This window comes from Macaca mulatta, chromosome 4 (genome assembly GCF_049350105.2).
Source record: "Macaca mulatta isolate MMU2019108-1 chromosome 4, T2T-MMU8v2.0, whole genome shotgun sequence".
In the NCBI taxonomy this organism is placed as follows: Eukaryota; Metazoa; Chordata; class Mammalia; order Primates; family Cercopithecidae; genus Macaca; species Macaca mulatta.
Genome location: NC_133409.1, coordinates 130,156,379 through 130,177,380, shown reverse-complemented (window position 1 = coordinate 130,177,380; position 21,002 = coordinate 130,156,379). Strand labels below are relative to the sequence as shown.

At 43.2% G+C, this 21,002-nt stretch overlaps 3 long non-coding RNA genes and 2 other non-coding genes across 5 annotated transcripts; 3 read left to right on the top strand and 2 right to left on the bottom strand.

Annotated features, from left to right (window-relative positions):
* Positions 1-744: 744 nt before the first annotated feature.
* Positions 745-13,605, top strand: LOC144340341 (uncharacterized). The gene is made up of 2 exons (XR_013416341.1): positions 745-1,653; positions 13,372-13,605. It is a non-coding gene; the product is annotated as an uncharacterized LOC144340341 (long non-coding RNA).
* Positions 8,885-8,970, top strand: MIR206 (microRNA mir-206). Its single transcript, NR_032448.1, has one exon. It is a non-coding gene; the product is annotated as a microRNA mir-206 (primary transcript).
* On the bottom strand, positions 10,594-12,033 carry LOC114677592 (uncharacterized). The gene is made up of 2 exons (XR_003728950.2): positions 11,876-12,033; positions 10,594-11,691 (listed from the first exon to the last, which is right to left on the bottom strand). It is a non-coding gene; the product is annotated as an uncharacterized LOC114677592 (long non-coding RNA).
* MIR133B (microRNA mir-133b) lies at positions 13,431-13,549 on the top strand. The gene is given in 1 exon segment (NR_032404.1): positions 13,431-13,549. It is a non-coding gene; the product is annotated as a microRNA mir-133b (primary transcript).
* Positions 13,518-13,909, bottom strand: LOC144340342 (uncharacterized). Its single transcript, XR_013416342.1, has 2 exons — positions 13,799-13,909; positions 13,518-13,638 (listed from the first exon to the last, which is right to left on the bottom strand). It is a non-coding gene; the product is annotated as an uncharacterized LOC144340342 (long non-coding RNA).
* Between the last annotated feature and the right edge of the window lie 7,093 nt (positions 13,910-21,002).

Sequence of the window (21,002 nt, the reverse complement as noted above, 5' to 3'; positions counted from 1 at the left end):
CCATCTCCTCCACGAAGCTTTTACTACCTGGCCCACCACTTGTTAATCTCTGCTTCCGAATGCCAATAGTGCTTATTTTCCATTCTATCAGTCTGTAATTATTATATTTTATATATGTGTATATATCTGTGCATATATTTCCTCCAGATTCAAGTCCTATCCCCAAAAGAGCCTGTAAGTCTCTCAAGAGCAGGGAACATCAACAACTTATGTCTAGTGCTTAATATGGTACACTGTGACTTGACAGGCAGTCACTAAACACGTTATCGAGCATGCAGTCAAGTCCCACACCACCCACGTTTACCATAACTCCACTGTAACTACTTCCCACTTGAGAAATGGCCCAAATAACTTAACAAGTTTAAAGAGCTGTATCTGAGGTCATATATACTGATACAACCTAAAAGGAACCCAGTATCAAGAGATAGAGATTCATTCATTTGAAAAAAATTAATGTTCTTACTCTTTAAAATAACACATGCATCATTTCAGTATATTCCATCAACAGAGGCATTAATATAGATTTGCCTATCTGAAAAAGGATTTAGCAGAGATCATTTCTCCTTGCAATGGGACAGCTGAAGAGGTGTAATTTAACAGCTTTCAGAGGCCCGTCACTGGGGTGATTGAGGTGGACAGAAGGCATGGACAGGACCAAGTGCCTTAAAAGACACAAACAGGTGGGAGAGTGTGCTGGGGGTGGGCAGAGGGCTGGGGAGTACAAAAGGAGGAGGCTCCCCTTCAGAGAGCAGAGACAAGAGGAGGCAGGGAATGAAACTGCCCGAGGAACAGAGAGGAGAGGAGAGGAGAGGAGAGGAGAGGAGAGGAGAGGAGAGGAGAGGAGAGGAGAGGAGAGGAGAGGAGAGGAGAGGAGGGGAGAGGAGAGGAGAGGAGAGATCAGATCTGTAGCTAGGTCACATCTGGACAGGACCCAAGTCCAAGGTAAAGCGAGAACAAGTGACGGAACTAAAGAATGAAGGAGAAATGGGTGGACAGGGCACAAATAGGGGAATGACAGCCTATTCGGTGAGGATACGAAATGCACATAAAGGACAGATGAAGATGATTTCTTTGTGTGTGATTAGAAGGGTCACAATCACAAAGATAACAGTGAAAGGAGAGGGAGGAAAGGGGAAAAGGGAATAAGTAAGAAGATGAAATAAGCAATAAGGGTCTAAGTACTGATCTGAATGCTTAGAAAATCACCAGGCTGTTAGACTGAGCCAAAAGAAGAGCCACAGCCGTACCCAAGAGGGGACCATCAGAAAGACAGAAGCAGGCAATTTAAGTAGCTAGCTACTGGGGTAAAATGAAAAAAAAAAAAGAAAAAATAGAAGATGGAAAAGGTGAGAAGCAAAAGAGGGAAAACCCAAAGGAGACACTGGCCCAGAAACCTTTTTAACTTTCTGTAAGAATCTTCAAGGCCCCAAACTAGGCCAAGATTCTGACTGACATTTCTGAGCTCACCAGCTGCCGTTTCCTTGAGAGAATTCTGACAGGAAGGCATAGAAATGCGAGCCAACACTGCCAGCTCTGGAAAATAAATAAATAAGTAAATAACTACCCACATCCTAAACACCTCAGTGGGGGCCGACGCCTGCTGAGGAAGAAAGCCCAGCGAGGAGGAGGGACCCGCCTGCAACTTTTCCCCAGGTATGTGCTGAGCTTTCCCTGCGCGCTGCTTTCTCCTCTAATCGTCCTCTGGCCGTTCCTGCCTTGCCCATCTGTCTTTCTTTCTTTGTGAATTTTTGGGAAGCCCTGCGGGCGATGTGCTTCTGTCATCTGAAGCCAGCAAGGCAGCGTCTGTAGAAGCAGGTGAAGCTCCAAGTTCTGCATCTCAGACAGGCGGGGGAGGACAGCTGGAGTCCAGATCCGACAGGCAGAGCCAGGCGTGGGGAAATGAATAAGAGAAAAGCCCCCAACCGCCAGGCTCAGTGCATGGAATGACTTGTTGGCCAGTACTGACAGTGGACTTGCTTCTGGGTGCTGGGGCTTGACGCAAAGGCAGAGGGGGAGGAGGGTGGGCCTGGAAGACAGAGGGACACTGAAGGGAGAGATTTCAAAGTAATCCCTGAAGGGGCTGGTCAGTTACCTGAAGAAGAGCTACCAGTGTCAGGAGAGATGGATGAGAACCTGACGGCATGTGACCTTGAACGTGTGGCTTGCCCTTTGAATGCCTTGGCAAAGTATTTTGAGTTTCTGTTGAACTTTGCTCTCAAGCAACTCAAAGGAGTTTATTTTTAATATGTAGTTTATCTCAAATATTCAATTGCTGCACGGGGATGGGTTTTTGGATGACCGCATAGATGTCCCCACTAAGAGAATTTAACTATTCCACTAAGAAATTAAGTCCCTGAGCAATGCATTTATTTGGAAAACTAGGACAAGAACCCCATGCTACTGACTTGGTCCCTGGACCTTGAGCAATTCTTAATCCTCACTCAATTTAATAAGTGCAGGTAAAAATTTTTTAAAAAAATAACAGCTTCAGGAGCTGTAATAAAAACCCTCATCATTATTCTGTATTATACATTGTATTATATTATCTTTATGATCCCTCTACAAATGTGATATAAAGTCAAGTGAGTTAGAGAACTCTCTGCTGGGCTATCTTCTCAAGAAAAACACTCATCTCATTTTACACCCATTCTTCACCAAAACTCACAGAAGGCTTATTGGTAAATTTTGGAAACCAATGAAATCATTCCTGGTGGCAAGCAACTGCTCAAGCCAAAAGCACTAAGTGATTTCCAGCAGCGTTTCCCTCTCTTTGGAGTGCTGACTGCCTGTCCGCACCCTCATCAGTGAATGCACCTACAGCCATGCCCTTGGAAAGGGCTCACACCTTCCTAACTTCTGTGTGGTTTCTATTCCTCTCCCTCATCTCTTTGCTTTTAGGAAGCTCAGAATATAAGGGCCAATTTTTTTGCCCTCAAATTGCAGAGCATCAGAAACACTGACCTAAAGCAGTGGTTCTCAGAGTGTGGGCCCCAGACCAGCAGCATCAGCATCACCTGGGAACATGCTAGAAATGAACATTCTCAGTTCCTACCCTGGCTTCCTCAATCAGAAACTCTGGGGGTTGCAGCCATCCATTCCCGTGATTCTGATATACTAAATTAATTAAAAGGTTAAGAGGTTTTCAGGACCTCTTCCCAGAATCCACAGTATTCAGATCTCCGTACATGCTGATCATCTACAGAGCTAGAGTTTGTAAAAGAGACCCGTCCACAAAAAAATACCTCTCAGTTCCTTGTTCCCTCCACCTGTACAATAGAAATATGTCTAATATACTTGTTACAATGCTTAAAACGGGACCTGCACACTGTAAAGTGCTCTGTAAGGGTGGTGTTAGTGGTGGTGGCTTTATCCGCCTGACCCTTACTGTGCAAAAGGCCTTTGGCAGATGGTGGAGAAATCAAACAGGAAGCAGAGTGCTGGCCCTCTAGGAGAAGAGATGTAGATGTATTACAGGTACGCGAGGAATTACACTGCTAGATATGATGTGATGTATGTCTAATTACAGACATAGGAACTAAGAAGAGGAAGAGAATTGAGAGAAAACTTTGGGAAGAAAGTGGTTTTTGAACTAAGCCTTAAAGAAAGGAATTTTAACTAGTGAAGATGGGCAAAGGAAAAGGAATATTCCTGATGGAAACTGAGCCTAGGGAATATTGGGAAGGTTAGATATTAGTGGTCAGCTCTAGCATTCCTGTCACTAAGATGTTGACTACTCACACTGTACAGAGGGATCACCCTGTTTCTGGATCTAACCATTTATCACCATGTTTGCAGAAATTCATCCTTTAATCCAAACTAAGTAATTTTCTTTGGACTGTTGTGAAGTGAGTCCTTTCCAGGATTAATGATTTTATTACTATAGAATCCATATCCCTCTTTCTTGTTTATTTTTGGATCAATGTTTTTCAAAGTCTTCTGGCCACTTGTAACAGAATAAAATGGTGGGGGTGGGGAGGACGGTGCTGTGCAAAAATGCAGGTTCCTGGGCCCTGACCCAGATCACTTATCTCAGTGTCTGTCAGATCAAGTCAGAAGAATCTGCATAGAAACTTGGGATTCTAATGTTCCTTCAAGAGTGAAAGCAACTGCCCTAGGGCTGTTATTTCCTAAATTTGCTGAGCATAGAAGTCACCTAGGAGTGACTGCTTTAAAAATGGATCCCCAGCTATTACCTTGAAGATTCTGATCCCGTGGCTCTGGAGCGGACTGCTTCCTACCAGGGAGCGGGGACTTTAATAAGTGCCTCAGAGACACCAAGAATCAGGCAAGGTTTGGAAATACAGCATATTAGAATGAATGCGTGCTTTGGGTTAGAGAGTAACATCAAGTCATAAGTCTGCCATTTACTTGCTGATTGATTTTGGCAAGTTTCTTAGCCACTCTGTCTCCAACTTACTTAGCCTGCTTGCGACAGTTTTATCAAATGCCTTTCACAAGATTGTTGTAAGCATGAATCCTCTAAACAAATGGCTTAGTATAATGTTGGCTCCCTCTCCTCCCCTTACCCCACCCTCCCCTGAAGTTCCAGCTCCAATTCTCCTGGATGAGAAGCAGGGCAAGGACAACAGTGATGGTGGAATGCCACTGATACTCACCTCTTCTGGGGAAGGTGGCAGAATGCCAGCAGGAAGAGAAGGTGGGCTCTTGGAGCTGGCATTGCTCTTGGCTGCCTGTGGGAAGTTAAATGGGACTCCTGCCTGTGATCAAATCAACATTCAGAACTAGCCAGTTCTCTAAAAATAGCAAGACATGCTGGCTGAACCCCAGAAAAAATAAAGTCTCATCCCGACTTACTATCCCATGCTTGCCTTAAAAGGAGGGACTTCTACTTTATTTCCGACCTCCTCAGCCAGAAGATGGTGAGCCCCAAATAATTTGGCTTTTACTTGGTGAGCAGCAGAATCACTTCTGTTTCATGGACAGCCACCAAGAACACCAGGAATAGATACCAGTGCTTAAGGTCACAAGTCCTCAGACTTTGAAGTGGGTGCATCAGTGCAGGCCACACCTTCTGCAGACACTAATGGGGTTCTAATTCCCGTAAAAGCATGCAATTCTGTTTAGGTTTTAGCAAGCTAGTATCAGTTGTTTAAAACTTCCAAGCTTCACCAGGGGCAGAGAAGGAATAGGGAGAACTAAGATGCCTGTATTAGAAATTCAGAGAGGTGGCTACAGGTGATTGTTCTGCAGAGAATTCTGGTTTTCTATCCTCATCCAGCAAAGGGCAGATAAACTAAGATCAGATCTATCATCAGAGGGAAAATGCCCTGTGCTCAGTAAGGGGACAGTCTGAGCATCTCATCATATATATCCTTTCACAAAACTCCTAAAAATGAGACTGGCATCCCAGACATTCGGAACCTGTAATGATTATTGTCAGAAATGATACTGATGAATACCTTTTTTTTTAACAAATCCTTTTAACACATATGAAAATATTTTTAAATATTTTTTGAAAGCATACCAAAATTGTAGGAAGAATATTTTTGATAATATTTATGCATTCTCAAGTATCTTTGAATAACCCCTTACATAAAAACAATTGTCATGTTAATGAAACCCTTTAAAGTAGATCAAATATAAGGATTTCTATGTAGTAAGTAGATTCCATTGCCAGATTAATACTAATTAATATATTAATTACACATTAATTAATATAATACATATAATTATTAAGATCAATATTATGTTGATTGTATATATTTAATAGATAATGTTAATAATAGTAATAGAGATTTATTAGACTTCAAATACTGTGCTCATGGCACACTACATAAATCTAATTCCTCCCGTTGAGGAAGCACTGTCAGTCTCACTTTACAGATGAGGAAGCTGAGGCTGAAAGAGGTTAAGTAGCTTGCTCAAGTCACAGATGTCCAAGGCAGGCTGTTTCTCCCTGCAACCCTCCATAGCCAACAACCTTGAAGATCGCAACATTGCATTTGTCTTACTCAGACTTCTCTCAGTCTCAACCTGTCCTTGGTTTTACCCAAATCCAATAGACTTTCTAAGGACCATTAATGGGAAATAAGCATCCTTCTGTCTCTTTAATGTGTTGAGTCATTTATGTTCAAATACTGCCCTACTCAGCAAAAGAAACTGAAAAAGAACCATGATTGCTGTTTATGCTTTTCAGGCTACTTTTTTTACTGTTACTTCAGTCTGGGACGCTTTTAAATGGTACTTGCTTCTCAGGACAAGGGAAAGGATATGTTAGTAATTTAAGGGTTTTGAGCAGTTGTCCGATTATGAGGCAGGGCTAGGGTGTGGAATAAATCTTTTTTTCAATAACCTGTTGAGTGACATTTTATATCACCATTGGTCCGTTCTCCTAAGAAACTCAAGATATTCACATGTGTTATCTCATTAATCTTCAACCCATTCTTTGGTGGGCAGCTGGGGTTATACAACTGCTATTTACAGATAAGCAGCATGGGATCTGGTATAGGAATGAGGACCAAAAGCTGGTAATTTGGCCAATATCACCCTGCACACAATTGGCCAAGTGACACACCACATCTCCTAATTCTTTCCATTAACGGTGCCTACTAAAGTCAAAAGATGTGGGTAGACAGGAAACTAAATAAATAATCTGGAAAAAAACCCACATCTAATTGTCATATAGATGCCCTTTGCCCTATGCAAAGCACAGAGAAATGTGTCTTTATGTTCTCCATCCCAGATTTTTTTACCTACTATTTTTGTCTTGTCTGAAATACGTTGGTTTCGTCATAGTTTGTTTTTCCAGTCTACCTTTCTCTCCATTCTCTAACCTGTTCCATGACTTTTCTTTCTTGTATCTTAAGCTAGATGTCCAGGAAAATGGGAAGAAGGTTTAGACAAGGCTTTCATCACAGATATTCCCATTTCGAACTTTCTCTCACTTTCAAAATTCTCTATTCATTCTAAATTGATAAGAATTTAGTTACCTGGACTCATGAATTGTCAAGTAATTGGTTATTAACATTTGTTTTTCTCCTGCAGATTTTGCAGTGAACTTTTAAGAAATCTTTTCACCCTACAAGGTTGGGCTTGGCAAAAGACAAACCAATTCATTCAAATGCTGGGGACAGTCTAATGAGATAGTTTACACTGTCTTGGCTGTCTCAAATCTTTTCCCTGGAAATCTTTTTCTTTTGTATTCCTTCATGAATGTATAAAGTTCAGCCTGGCTCATGAATAGCAAGTCTCTTAAAGCTGACTCTTTCTAGTTCTTTGAACATAAAACTAATGGTTCTTCTCATCGGTGCAAACCCTCACTCCTCACAACTCAAATGCCAACACGTTGGAGGATCTCCATCTGACAGATGTAACTAGTTAAAATGGACATTTACTCAGCTCTTAAGTTCCCTGGTTCTGTGAAAGAAATGAGACATTTTTATTTTCTTAGATGCACAGCCACACCTCCTTCCTTCTTTGACCAAGCTACCTCCCTGACATCAGCCCCCGATACTGTGTTTTTGGTTGCCCACTGCCCCCAAACTTAGAGGAGGAAGGGTAGCCCCAACCTCTCACTTCTATAAAGCTCGTACTTGACTATGTGAGAAAACAGTGTTTTCAGAGCAGAAGCTTATATAGCCATTGGATGGGATTAAATGAGCCATTGGATGATTCCCAAGGTCAGCCCAAAAGATTTTGACTTGGATGCCAGAGACATTTTCCTATTTTCCTAAGAAACAGTATGGTTTCTAAGCCAACTCCATCAATAACACCCCAAGTGCAAAGTCGCAGAAAGGATAAAGGTACACCAAGTCAAAAACCCATAGTGTTTCCTTTCCTTCCTTCTCAACATTTTTTTTTAACCTTCTAAGCCTCTCTCCATGGGTTGATCCAAAACTGTGCCTCCAATCTGATTAGTTTTTTTAAAAGAAGTACCATTCCCAAATATGATAATTAATTCATTTCTATTATCCTCATTTTTCTCATCCGTAAAATCAGATAAAATCACTACATTTCATAGAGTAGGCAGGATTCAAGGAGCTCACATATGCAAAACACTGAAATGATCCTGTTATAGAAAGCATACTTATAAAAAGTTACCTCTTATTTTTATTACTGTGATTAAATATTTTTAACCACCCCAGCCAGTGCTGTGAGCCTCAAACCTTTTTTGGGGGCCAACTCTTCCTTTGGAATATGTTTGCCCATTTTCTGGCAGAGAATCAGATACCACAAAGTTCAAAACCCCATATCCCTCCAGTCAGGGTGGCCGTCCAGACCCCGAGTGACTCAACAGCTGCCAATGTCCCTCACCCTTCCGTGGCTCAGGCCTCACAGACTGTGGGGCAGGTGATGGGCTAGGGGGAACAGAAGCCCGACAAAAGGATCCTTCCCACAATGAACAATGTGTGCTTGGAATGCTGCACAGGCAGCTGCTGCCCATCAACAAGCACCCAAGACAGACAGACATACAGTAGGAAGTACAGGAGGACCAGTGTGTTTCTAAGCATGAGTGGCTCTCTGTGTGAATGTGGAAAATTTCTCTGTTGGATTCTCTCTTCTTTTTAATTTTCCCCTCACTGGATCCCAAACATTTAAAAAGGATTACATCAAAATGCACAAAAACAGCAGCAGTGAATTAATTAGTAGTAATAACTAAGGACTGGATCGACTGTAGCTGCACGAGAATAAGCCAGGGAAACTTGGTGCTGTTTACCTGTGAACAAACAGTAAGGGAGGATTTGGTCCCAAGCAGCACTGCCACTCCTCACAACAGATTTATTTCAGGATGGTTTGGTTGGGGGGTATTTAGGATGAGTTGAGATCCCAGTGATTCTTCCCGCTAAGCGTTTCCTACCCAGGCAAGGAGGAAAGATGCTACAAGTGGCCCACATCTGAGATGCGGGCTGCTTCTGGATGACACTGCTTCCCGAGGCCACATGCTTCTTTATATCCCCATATGGATTACTTTGCTATGGAATGTAAGGAAGTGTGTGGTTTCGGCAAGTGACTCCTCGCTGGCCCCAGGGTACCACCCAGAGCACAGGCTTGGGGACCTTCTTCCTCATCAGGGCTTTGTGCCAGCAAATATATCCCTCACCAAGGAAGCAAGAGCCTCTGAATCCCATCTAGGCTCCTCCTGAACACCCCTTTATTCCCTTCTTGAGGTGTGCTTGCTCAGCCCACGGTTTCAGGTATACTGACTGCTGTTCCACAGTCCCCACTGTGGCCAGTCTCCCAGACCTGGCTCCTCTGGCTAGCCTGGTGAGGAAAGGCATTTCCCCCAAAGGTTTTTAACAGAGTCAGCCCCCACCCTCCCAGCTCCTTCCTCTGGTCATATTGCTCCTGAAATGAGAGGTTTCTACGAACTAAACAGAATCATAATTTCTTTCAAGCCATGTGTATCATGTGCATTTCTCAGGGCTTGCACTGTACTGAGGCAGATGCTGTGAGTGAGGTTCAGGAAACCATAATAAGTAACTCATCCTGGGTCACAGTCCCCTGACTCTGCTCTGCTGCCCTTTCCACTTCGCACCACAACCCTGTCACAAATGGACTCGGCAAGGTTGTTTGAGGAAAAGCCTTGAGATGCTAAAATAGCGATTAACTCAACTAATGGGCAAGTTCCTTTCTCCTCTCTTTCCTAAACCCCTGTGTTCCCAGCTGTGACTTCAAAGGGCTTGAACCCACACCAAGAAAGTGCTGAATCTACAGAGGGAAGCCTTGAGCAGGAGGGGAGGCTGCAGTCACCCAAGGCTCATGCCATCCCTCCACAAAGAGTTTCAGAACAAGGGAGGAGGATGAAGGGGCCTCCCTCCCTCACTTAAACCCCCGTTCCAGGATGGCTCCTGCATCCCATAGCTCTGACTCCTTGTTTTTAGGGTGAGTGCATGTGAGAGATTACAGCTGGGACCACACTACGTTTACACGATGAGTTCCTAAGCAAAACCACAAAAGGAAACCGAAGTGTGCCAAGATGCACAAGACAGGGCTGTCAAAGGAAACTGAGCAGCAGCAGAACAAGGACACGGGAGAGGAGGAAAGGGAGGGAAGAAGGAAGGATGCACCACGTTTGCACAGGAGATGGCAGAGGAGTGCAGAGCAGCTGGCAATGAGGGGCCCCCTGCCCTCAGAAGCGACAGCACCCACAGCACTGGGCCAAGGCTCCCCACTGCCCCAACTGGGCTCAGTAACACCTGTGACACAAGCCTCCCACCTCTTCCAGAAACCAGACAGTTATCTAGTGGCCTTTAAGGGCATAAAACCTGTACTTTTCGGGGGGGTGGAAGGAACTTGGAAGAACACGGTAAATTACCAGAGATGGGACAGGCTTCTCACTTTAGATTAGTGGTCCTTCAGTTGGAGACGATGTCGTTCCCCAGGGGCATTTGGCAATGTCTAGAGACATTCTCAATTGTCACAACTTGGGGGTTCCTGGCATCTAGGGGTTGGGAACCAGGGATGCTGCTGAACATCCTACGATGCACCAAACAGCCACCCCCCCACCCCCCCACCCTCCAACACGCAGCAGAGAAATATCCAGCCCAAAATGTCAATATGCTAAGGTTGAGAAACCTGACTTTTTTGATAGTGGCGCTGTGAAGAAATAAAGTCTCTGACATCGACATATTATGGCACATTATGTTTTCCAATGAAAATTACTGTCCTTCATTCTAAAATCTTTGGTCTTCATGTCCGTAAAACAGGCAGATAGCTCAAGGTTGTGCTTCTTTCCAATGACATTTTCCCTTTCCTAAATCATACCAGTTCTAATGATACACTTCCTTTTCCTACCCTGGAGATTAATTTCATGTCCTCTGCTCAGAAGCTGGGGGTATGTTGTATGGGTGGCTGTGCTGCTGGGGGTGGGGCAGGATGTGAGTAAAGAAGAGAAGAGAGAGATGGTGGGAGAAAGTGTCCAGAATTGAAGAAACTGCACAAAAAGAGGTTTGTTATTCTGGCTGGCAAGCTGTACACATGTGCTTTTCAGTCCTGATTTCAGACCATCGGGCTGCCCTCTGCCCCCACAGCTGCCTGCTCCCTTGCTCCCCAGGAGGAGCTGGAGAAGGAGCAGAGGTTAGCCAGTGGAAGAGCTGGCAGGCAGTAGCTTCAAGACAGCTATGTCACTGGCAGGAGGAGGAAGAAGGTAAGATACCAGGACTCTGGGGCCGGGAGGACACACACCAAGGAGGAGAGGACAAGCCAAGAGAGAAGCTTCAGCATAACCCTGCACAGACCACTCTAGGACCAAGCCATGTTCTGTGGTGCCCTGCTTTCTCACCACCACCATCACTGTGGGCTTTTACCTCGTTGTCATTTCTACAGTGCCTTATCGAGTGCTTTGATGTCTGGAATATCTTATTTATTCCATACAGAGCTCCCAAGCTGGAGTCCATCTTGCAGAAGTTGACTTGGCTGGTTAAACTCGTTCTGTGTTTCCTGATCAGCAGTTTCAACAATTTCAGTGATGAAATGCAAACACCTGCAGCTGAGGAAGGGAAACATGTAAAGGACAGGCTGGAGTTGAGAGTGAAATTCTTGGCCTCCAAAGCACTCAGGATTGTCTGTAGGACTTTCCCACACCCCTGACACTGTCCATGGTGCCCACTAGGGATGCAGTGCACCTTTCCTTCCTCGTAATTAAGTCTTGCAACAAGTAGGCAGAGTAGATACAACCTTCTCCTGCTGTACAGATGTAGAAACTCAGGTTAAAAGATGTTCTGTAACTTCCTAGAAGCAAAAGAGCCAGGAAAGCATTGTTAGGATTTGAACCCAGATAAGTGTGACTCCAAGGCTACAGGCATGCCACTTAATTTTACTTGTCTTCGTCAGGAAGAGGAAATAAAAGGGCTGCAATGCCTAGCCCCAAGGGAGGACAATTTTCTAACGTCATTCAAACTATCCTTCTGCCTACCTCTTTTCCCACCTGCTCCCATACATTGTGAAGACTGGCAGGCCACCTTTCTGGGGAGTGTCTTCTTCTTAGTCAGCTCTCTCCCCCAGCTCACAGCTCCCTAGAAACAGAGAGAAACCAGTGGGTCTCCTGTTAGTTCAGTGGTTCTCAAACTTGAGCTGCATCAGAATCACCCAAAGGGCAGGTTATAGCACTAATTTCTGAGCCCTACTTCCAGATGTTTTGGGCTAGTAAGTGTTGCCATTCTTTTATAAGGCCAACATACAAATCCAGAGTTCTCCTTTAAAATCTGCAGGAATCAAAGATTTCCCCACCTCCTTTGAGAAACAGTTTAGTCAATGCTACCCTCTTGTTAAACCAAACAACCTCAATGTCTATGGCTGGGAGAATAAATAAATTACGGTATATCCACACAGTAGAAAACCGTAAAGCAATGAAAATTAATAAACTGCTGCTACCACATCAATATGGATGAATCTTGCAAATATCATTTTAAATGAAAATATCAAGTCACAAAACAATACCTATGATACAATGCCGTTATACACTAAAATATGCATATATATTGTTTAGAAATATATGCATAAATGATAAAAAATATAAAGAAAAATATTAAAATTATAAGAAAAAATAAATTCAGTGTGATTGCTACCTCTGGGGGGAAACATAAAGAAATACATTGGAAAAAGCATTCAGTACAAAGAAAGCAGTAGTATAAAACAGTAAAAAATAGTTCTTTTTAAAAGGTCGATCGTTGGACCAGGCACGGTGGCTCAGGGCTGAAATCCTAGCACTTTGAGAGGCTGAGATGGGTGGATCACCTGAGATCAGGAGTTTGAGACCAGCCTGGCCAACATAGCAAAACCCCATTTCTACTAAAAATACAAAAATAGCCGGGCATGGTGGCAGGTGTCTGTAATTTCAGCTACTCAGGAGGCTGAGGCAGGAGAATCACTTGAAACAGGAGGCAGAGGTTGCAGTAAGCTGAGATCGCGCCACTGCACTCCGGCCTGGGTGACAAAGCAAGACTCCATCTCAAAAAATAACAACAAAAAAAAGTAGATCGTTGTTTACGGGTTTTGGTTTTACCACTATGTACCATCACTTACATATTATAAATATTATTGTATAACTATATCATATTTGAATTAAAAATAAAATTTAAAGAAATTTAAATGTTAAGCATTCAGAGAATATATGCCAAAATGTTACATTTCTTTTGGAAAATGGGAAGAGGACGCATTACAGCATACTGTCATTTTCCATATTCTATAATTCTATATCGTATTTGTTCTTCATGATGTTTCTATTTGAAAAAAGAATGAAGATTAAAGAAAAAAATAAATTGAAGTCATGCAATGCGAAATATAAATTATGTATGATTTGTATGTACAAATCATATGAGATGTATGTACAAATCATGTGAGAGGACATTCTGGACAAGGCAAGCTCTTGGCATTTGATAGATGCTAATGCTGCTTCTTTTTGCATTACAGGTTTAGACAACTGATGCTTGAGACACACCAAGGTACCTGCACACTAGAGGCTGCAGTCACCTCAGAAGAAAGATGCCCCCTGCTCTGGCTGGTCAAACGGAACCAAGTCCGTCTTCCTGAGAGGTTTGGTCCCCTTCAACCAGCTACAGCAGGGCTGGCAATGCCCAGTCCTTGGAGAAACAGAAGAGATTCAACTGCGACTGAAATTGCCTACTAAAACTTGCCTTGAGAAAACAATCCTGGTTTTTTCACCATACTTTCATGCCCCTAGAAAGGAAGGGAAAAGGAGTCCTGGAGTCAAAAGTGAGCAAGATTTTAATGCTCAACACACACTGTTCCGTGCCTTTGCGCTCGCAGCTACAGCCACTCACATGCTTTAGACACACACACAGTCAGGAAAGAGTTTGAGGATGGAGACTGTACCAACCCTAAGTCAGCTGGGGGAAGAGCATGAGACATAGAAGACAGTGCTCCTGCTCACTAGGCGCTAACAGTCTAAGGAAAGAAATTAGACATGTAAATATGGCGTGATCCAATTGAATTGCAAGTCATAGCATGGCTAGTTGCAAGGCCTACTTCTTCTTACCTATCCCACCAAATATGCCTAGCACATTATGTATCAGCAAGTCTCTATTGATCTATTCAGCCCAAGAAATCTATTCACTAAGCAATCACTTCTCAGTTCCCTGATCTGTAGAATGGGGATAATCGTACCTGTCACACCAGGCACAGTGGCTCATGCCTAAAATCCTGGCATTTGGGGTGGCTGAGACAGGGGATCGCTTGAGGCCAGGAGTTCCAGATCAGCCTGGTCAACATAGCAAGATGCTGTTTCTACCAAAAAAAAAAATTTTTTTTTGTTTTAATTAGCTGGATGTGGTAGTGCACACCTACAGTCCTAGCTACTTGGGAGGCTGAGGCAGGAAAATGACTTAAGCCCAGGAGATGGAGGCTGTGATGAGCTAAGTTCTCATAATTGCTACCTTTTACTTAGGGAGAATTCTGACCTGTCCTTCCAATTTATTTTTTAAGATGTGTGTCTTTTATGGTGTGTGTCTGGAACTTAGATAGCAATAAGTAAACATTTGGGTTTTAAAGTCTATAGACATGTGTGTTCACATGCTGTATTCTGACACAAATGGGGTAGCATAAGTGCCTAGAGCCCACCACAGCGACCTCAGAGGAGAACACAGAGTTTACTTGCACAAATCTTTGCATTCAGGAAGACCTGGGTTTGAATGCTGACCCTCTAATTTATTAGCTGTGATATATCCTCTCTGCAGCTCAGTTAACATTGCACAAGCCTTAGTTTACTCATCTGTAAAATGGGAACAATGATACCAACCTCAGTTACCATAAGGTTTAAAACAGACAGGGTTAATAAAAAGCCAAATATAAGCCCTCAAGAAATGGTAGCTGTTGTTTTACTGTTGTAAATAGGGACAGCACAAGGACAATGCTGTGTCCACAGGCACTCGTATGTGGAAGAGAAGAGCCAAATTTAAAAAAACAAAAAATAGGAGAAGAACTCAAAAAATAAATAAAGGTTCACTGTAGGGTTTTGTTTTTGTTGTTGTTTTGTTTTTGTTTTTGTTTATTTTTTTGAGACAGGGTCTCACTCTGTTGCCCAGATAGAAGTGCAGTGGCACTATCTTGACTCACTGCAACCTCTGCCTCCCAGGATCAAGCAGTTCTCCTGCCTCAGCCTCCCAAGTAAGCTGGGATTACAGGCACACACCACTACCACCCAACTAAGTTTTGTATTTTTAGTAGAGACAGGGTTTCACCATGTTGGCCAGGCTGGTCTTGAACTCCTGACCTCAAATGATCCACCTACCTTGGCCTCCCAAAGTGCTGGGATTACAAGTGTGAGCCACCATGCCTGGCCTATAGGGTACTTTTATATTCCAACTACTGTTAATTCTACTAGCATGTAGCATATATGCATTCATCCTAGTTTATATGACTAGTATGTAATATGCTTTACTTTTTTAAAATGCTTCATACATGAGACTGATCTTACCATCTTCAATATCCTGTCTGGAAAGCCTTCATTTGTGAGTGCTGTTGCGATCACATGTCCTCCCGAGTAGGACGTGGAGTGTGAAGGCCATGGAGTGGGTGTTCCAAAGGGCAGCACAGAATGGAGTTTAGCTTTAGGTGTTGGGGACACACTACCTGGGCTCAAGCCCCAGCTCCCCTCTCTCCAGCTGTGCCACTTGAGCAAGTTGCTTGACCTCTCTGAGTCTGAGTTTCCTCATCCGTAGAGTAGAATATTGATAATAATATCTACTTCATAGAGTTTTTTATGAGAATAAAATGAATACATGTAAAAGCCTGAAACCAGTATTGGGTACATAATAATACATTCTTAAGAAGAGTCTTTATTTTTGACAATGTACCTGAAATGTTCCTGAAATTAAGTTGGCATTCAATAAAAACTTGTTCACTAAAAGATCAGCTTATTTGTTTATTTTAAGCACAAACTATGGGATCATGTAATTTTTGGTTCAACTATTTCTACTTATCTCTTTCAATGCAGCACACTTGTTCAAAGCAGTAGTAAGATGTCAGGGGAAGGATGGCGACAGGCTTCTCTCTGCTTCCCAGTTCTGTGGTGAGATGGAACTTCCCTGCGAACCAGGCGTACGCCTCTGGGAGTAGAGCAGGGTGATCTTGAAGCGCAATCGCAGAGCTGTCACCCGGAAGTCACCTGGCAGAACAGAAAACAAAAATGATATGACTAAATACCAGCCGTCCTTAACAGGAGGGATCTTTTCTGTCCGGAAGGGCAGAGGTCATGTAGGTAAAGATTAGATAAACAATGCTAGGTACAGTTTAAAGGAGTGTAAAGAAAGGGTCACTTTCATATTTGGGATTTTATGGCTAAAACACCTGATAAAACTGGACAAGACCATATAAGGCTAAGACTAAATAATGTCTTCTTCTCTGTTAGAAAGAAGCCAGCCAGGCCAGGCATGAGGGTTCATGTCTATAAATCCCAGCACTTTGGGAGGCCAAGGCTGGCAGATCACTTGAGCTCAGGAGTTCAAGACCAGCCTGAGCAAAACCCCATCTCTACAAAAAATACCAAAAATGAGCCGGGCACAGGGATGGGGACACTGAGGTGGGAGGATCGCTTGAGCCCAGGAGTTTGATTGAGGCTGCAGTGAGCTGCAATGGCACCAGTTCACTCCAGCCTGGGTGACAGAGTGAGACCCTATCTCAAAAACAAAAGATAAAAAAAGGAAGGAAGGAAGAGGGAGGGAGGGATGGAAAGAAGGAAGGAAGGAAGGAAGGAAGGAAGGAAGGAAGGAAGGAAGGAAGGAAGGAAGGAAGGAAGGAAGGAAGGAAGGAGGGAGGGAGGGAAGAAGATAAAGGAAAGGAAGGAAGCAGACAGAAAGGAATAAAGAAAAAGAAAAGGAGAGGAGGGGAGGGAAGGGGAGGGGAGCAAGCTAGCATACTTCTGGCAAGGGCTGGAGAACATGAGTGAACACTGTCATCCAACTTTCCACCCACCTCCTTGACCTCAAGGGTCTTTGCACAACACATCTTTGAAGGCCACAGGATGGAAGGAGTTCTAGTCATAGCCTGCCTCCAAAGTCAAAATATCATACTGTCCCCTCTTATTTACTCTTGGAGAATTCAACTTCCATTCACATTTCTGTCTGATTTTCCTTAAACCAGGAGGGGAGCAAATGTACTCCTGTTGCCACTCATCACTATAAAAACAGACAGAACCTTTAAGAAAACATGTTTTCTGGTAAGTTTGAATGACCTTGATATCCATATTCAAAGGTTCCACAAACCCAAACTCTCCATTTCAGTAAGAAATCAAGAGGAATCAGAGAATGGGGACTGCTGCCCACGGGCTGCGGTTGCTCATCCTGCCACAGCCCCTCTTCAGGGCAGAAATCTAGGTTAGGCCACCCAGTGGGGCATGTGGTTTTGTGATTGCTGCTGTGTCCCTTTATGTGTGTTCCTGTATCATCATCCATCCTGTGCCAGTAAGTAGCGGCCCATGACGTCACACTGGTCAAACATGACTCTTGGTCACCGTCAGAATGGACCTCACCCCCACATCTGGTGAGTGTTAGGAGGAAAAAAATGATAGCACAGGAATGCTGAAGGAGCTCTTCCCCGGAAGTAGTTGACGGAGTTGATGCAAAATAGTGAGGGGCTATCTAACTGGCAGGAATCCAGACAAACAAGAAAATCCCATTAGTTCAGTCCATCAAAGAGTTTCTTTCTGATGGTAATTTCCAGGGCTGGCAAGGCTGTTAGACAACAGGCAGCTCATACATAGCCAGGAGTGAATATAGGTCTATACTCTTCAAAGCATCATTTATCAATACATATGCATCAAGGAGGCTATTATCTTCTCTGCCCAGAATCATCTTCTCTTTCTCTGTTAACAGCTCAGTCTCCCTTCCTTGGCTATTTTTTTTTTTTTTTTTTTTTTTTTTTGTGATGGAGTCTTGCTCTGTCGCCAGGCTGGAGTGCAGTGGTGCAATCTCAGTTCACTGCAACCTCCACCTCCAGGGTTCAAGTCATTCTCCTGCCTTGGCCTCCCAAGTAGGTGGGACTACAGGCGCCCACCACCATGCCCAGCTAATTTTTGTATTTTTAGTAGAGACGGGGTTTCACCACGTTGGCCAGGATGGTCTCAATCTCTTGACCTCGTGATCCACCTGCCTCGCCCTCCCAAAGTGATGGGATTACAGGCATGAGCCACTGCGCCCAGCCCCCTTGGCTATTCTAAAAATTACCTCTCCCTCCCTCCATTCACTATGTTTCCACAAGAACCCTTACAACCATGCACCTTTCTCTAACTTAAGCCATCCTAGTGAGCCCTTTCATGGGAGTGCGGATTATTGGTCTGTAAAAATTAAAGCTGTATTTCCTTGGAAAGCTAAAATAGAAAGATGTGAAGCTTCAAAACTATTCCCAGTATTTCTTGATAGTGCTCGGTAAGAGAGAAGAATGAACCAATTACATAAAAAGAAGCCAAAGAGAGAACAGATACAGAGCCCCGGAGGTATTTCAGTCCTGGACATGGTTGTTCCCAAGGCCCAGTTCCTATATTCTGTATCCCTTTTTACCTACAGCACTTAACACTGAAATTACATCATTTGCAAACAAAAGTGCCCTAACTCATATAGCATCAAATATATACCCTTTGACACTCTGCAGTTTATTCTAAAGACATATTGTTAACTCACAAAAGCAAACTAACATGATCCATTTTTGTTTTTAAGAAAAATATATGCACATATATGCTAAGAAAAATATGGAAGAATCTAGACCAAAGGTCCAACAGTAAATATTCCTAGACAATGGATTTTTGAAGGAAAGCCTCTCTGAATTTTCTAAATTTTGCCCAACTAGCATGTATTACTTGTAACAAAAAGTAAGCCACAGAGATTTTTTTATTTTTATGTATTTTTATTTTTCCCAAAGCTATACATGTACAAGGTTTAAATTTTTAAAGCTTATAATGTAAAATAGTAGTCCCCTGCCCTACCCCCAATTTCCAACTCTCAGTGCTATCCAAATTTAAAACAATAAAAATATGTAAGGAGAGAACATGGGTCACTATGGGAGATGAAGTTTGACAGCCTGCTGTGAATCAGATCTTACCATCCTTGCTGTACATCTGGCCATTCCTTCACCTGATGTCTCTTTCAAAAACAAGGCTGAGTTTTACCCTAACTCACCATTCACTGAATCACCATTCAGTGTCCCCCTAAATCCCTACAGACACGGAGAGCTGGGGGAAGGGTCAGTGGGGTCACCTTAGACACTATGTCATCCAAGACCCCGTGTGGTCCCTGCTCTGACCATTCTCTATGCCAAGGAAACATGATCCATGCACATCCTTGACAGAACCTTGTTCTGAACACGCTCCTTTACGCCCCATATAAATCCCCCCTACTGCTATGTAAACCCATTTCCTCTTGAATTTTTCTCTGGGGAAACTAAGAATAGCTGCATTTTCATCCACCCCAAAATAATTTTCAGTTCTTTCGTCATAGAAGGCCAATAAGTGGGTCTCAAGTACTTAGAGTTTTCAACTGAAATATCAGGAATTATTGTTCTCTTAATAGAAAAAAGTATTATAAATAGAAATTACACTTATGAACCACACTTCCAAGATACAGAAGCCGAAGTACTCACATCCAAACTTCCTGACATTCCACAGCTTGACTCATCGGACCACACCCAGGTATCAGGTTGGTGCAAAAGTAATTGCGTTGTTGCAGTTACAATTACTTTTGCACCAATCTAATAGTTTCTTCACAAAAAACTTAAATTCTTCCATAGATAGAAACAGAATCAATATATATAAATATATAAGTACATATTCACATATACGTGTATACACACACACACACACATATGGAAAAAGAGTAAAATAGAAACAGATGTATTGCAGGGAATTGGCTCATGTGACTACAGAAGCTGACAAGTCCCAAAATCTGCAGAAAGCTGAAGACCCAGGAGATCCAATGATGTAATTCCAGCCCAACATTAGTCAAGCAGGACGAATTCTCTCTTACTTAGGGGAGGGTCAACATTTTTTATCTATTTGGGCCTTCAGCTTACTGGATGAGGCCCACCCACATTATGAGGGCAATCTGCATTACTCAGTCCACCAATTTAAACATTCATCTCATCCCTCTCAGAAACACCCAGAATAACACTTGATCAAACTTCGGTGCACTCTGTAGCCCAGTCACGTTAACACGTTAACCATCACAACAGGCTTTTCTTCCAGTTAGTCCAAAAGACAGAATCATTTCTGTTTTCTCGTAATTCAAAGGGGGGGGGAATCTACATGAGAAAATAAAAAACCTCATGTATCTTTAATGTTTAAAATTTCTTTACTTCTCTCTTTGCTCATATTAGCCCGAGTGTCTAAAATTTTATTGTGACCATTTTGACACAGCTGTTTTGACCCCAGTGATTTGGACACTTATACCCATTTCATGTCTTTTTAAGAACAAACCACTAACTTTTCAACTTTTCCTTATTATCAAGTTACACAAATGGCCACATTACCTCTCTCTGAACCTCAACGAACCACAGATCCCACTCCATCCCCGGACTTCCTCCAATCTCAAATTTTTACCTGCCTCTCTGGGGTTGCTTGCCCAGGAGGCATGCAGTGAAGGTAATGTGGGTAATGTGAGCTTGCTATTTATAATAAAGCTAAAGACCCCATGCCTCCTTTTTCAGTTCTCATTGAAATAGACCAGCAGCAACATCACAATGGCTTTTAAAAATATCCCTTCAGTCATCACACACAAAACCTCAGGTACTCAGGAAGTGCCTGAAGGAACAGGTTTCAGTGGTGTTTGACAGCCCTTAGAGGGCAATCAAATTCTGACCAGTGGCATCCTCTAAGTAATGTGCACGTTTCCTGCCTTTGTGGGCTTTGTGGAGAAGAACCACTGGTCAGAGAGATTCCACCCAGTGCCCGAAGCTCACAGCAATGCCCTTGGAACCCCTTGACCCTGCTTGGCTCAGCTGTTTCACATATGTGACAGCCCTCATGGCCTCTGTCTCCTCTTCCCACTTCCCCCAGCCCCCGTCATTCCACATCCTCTTCCAGAACCAGCAACTGTGGG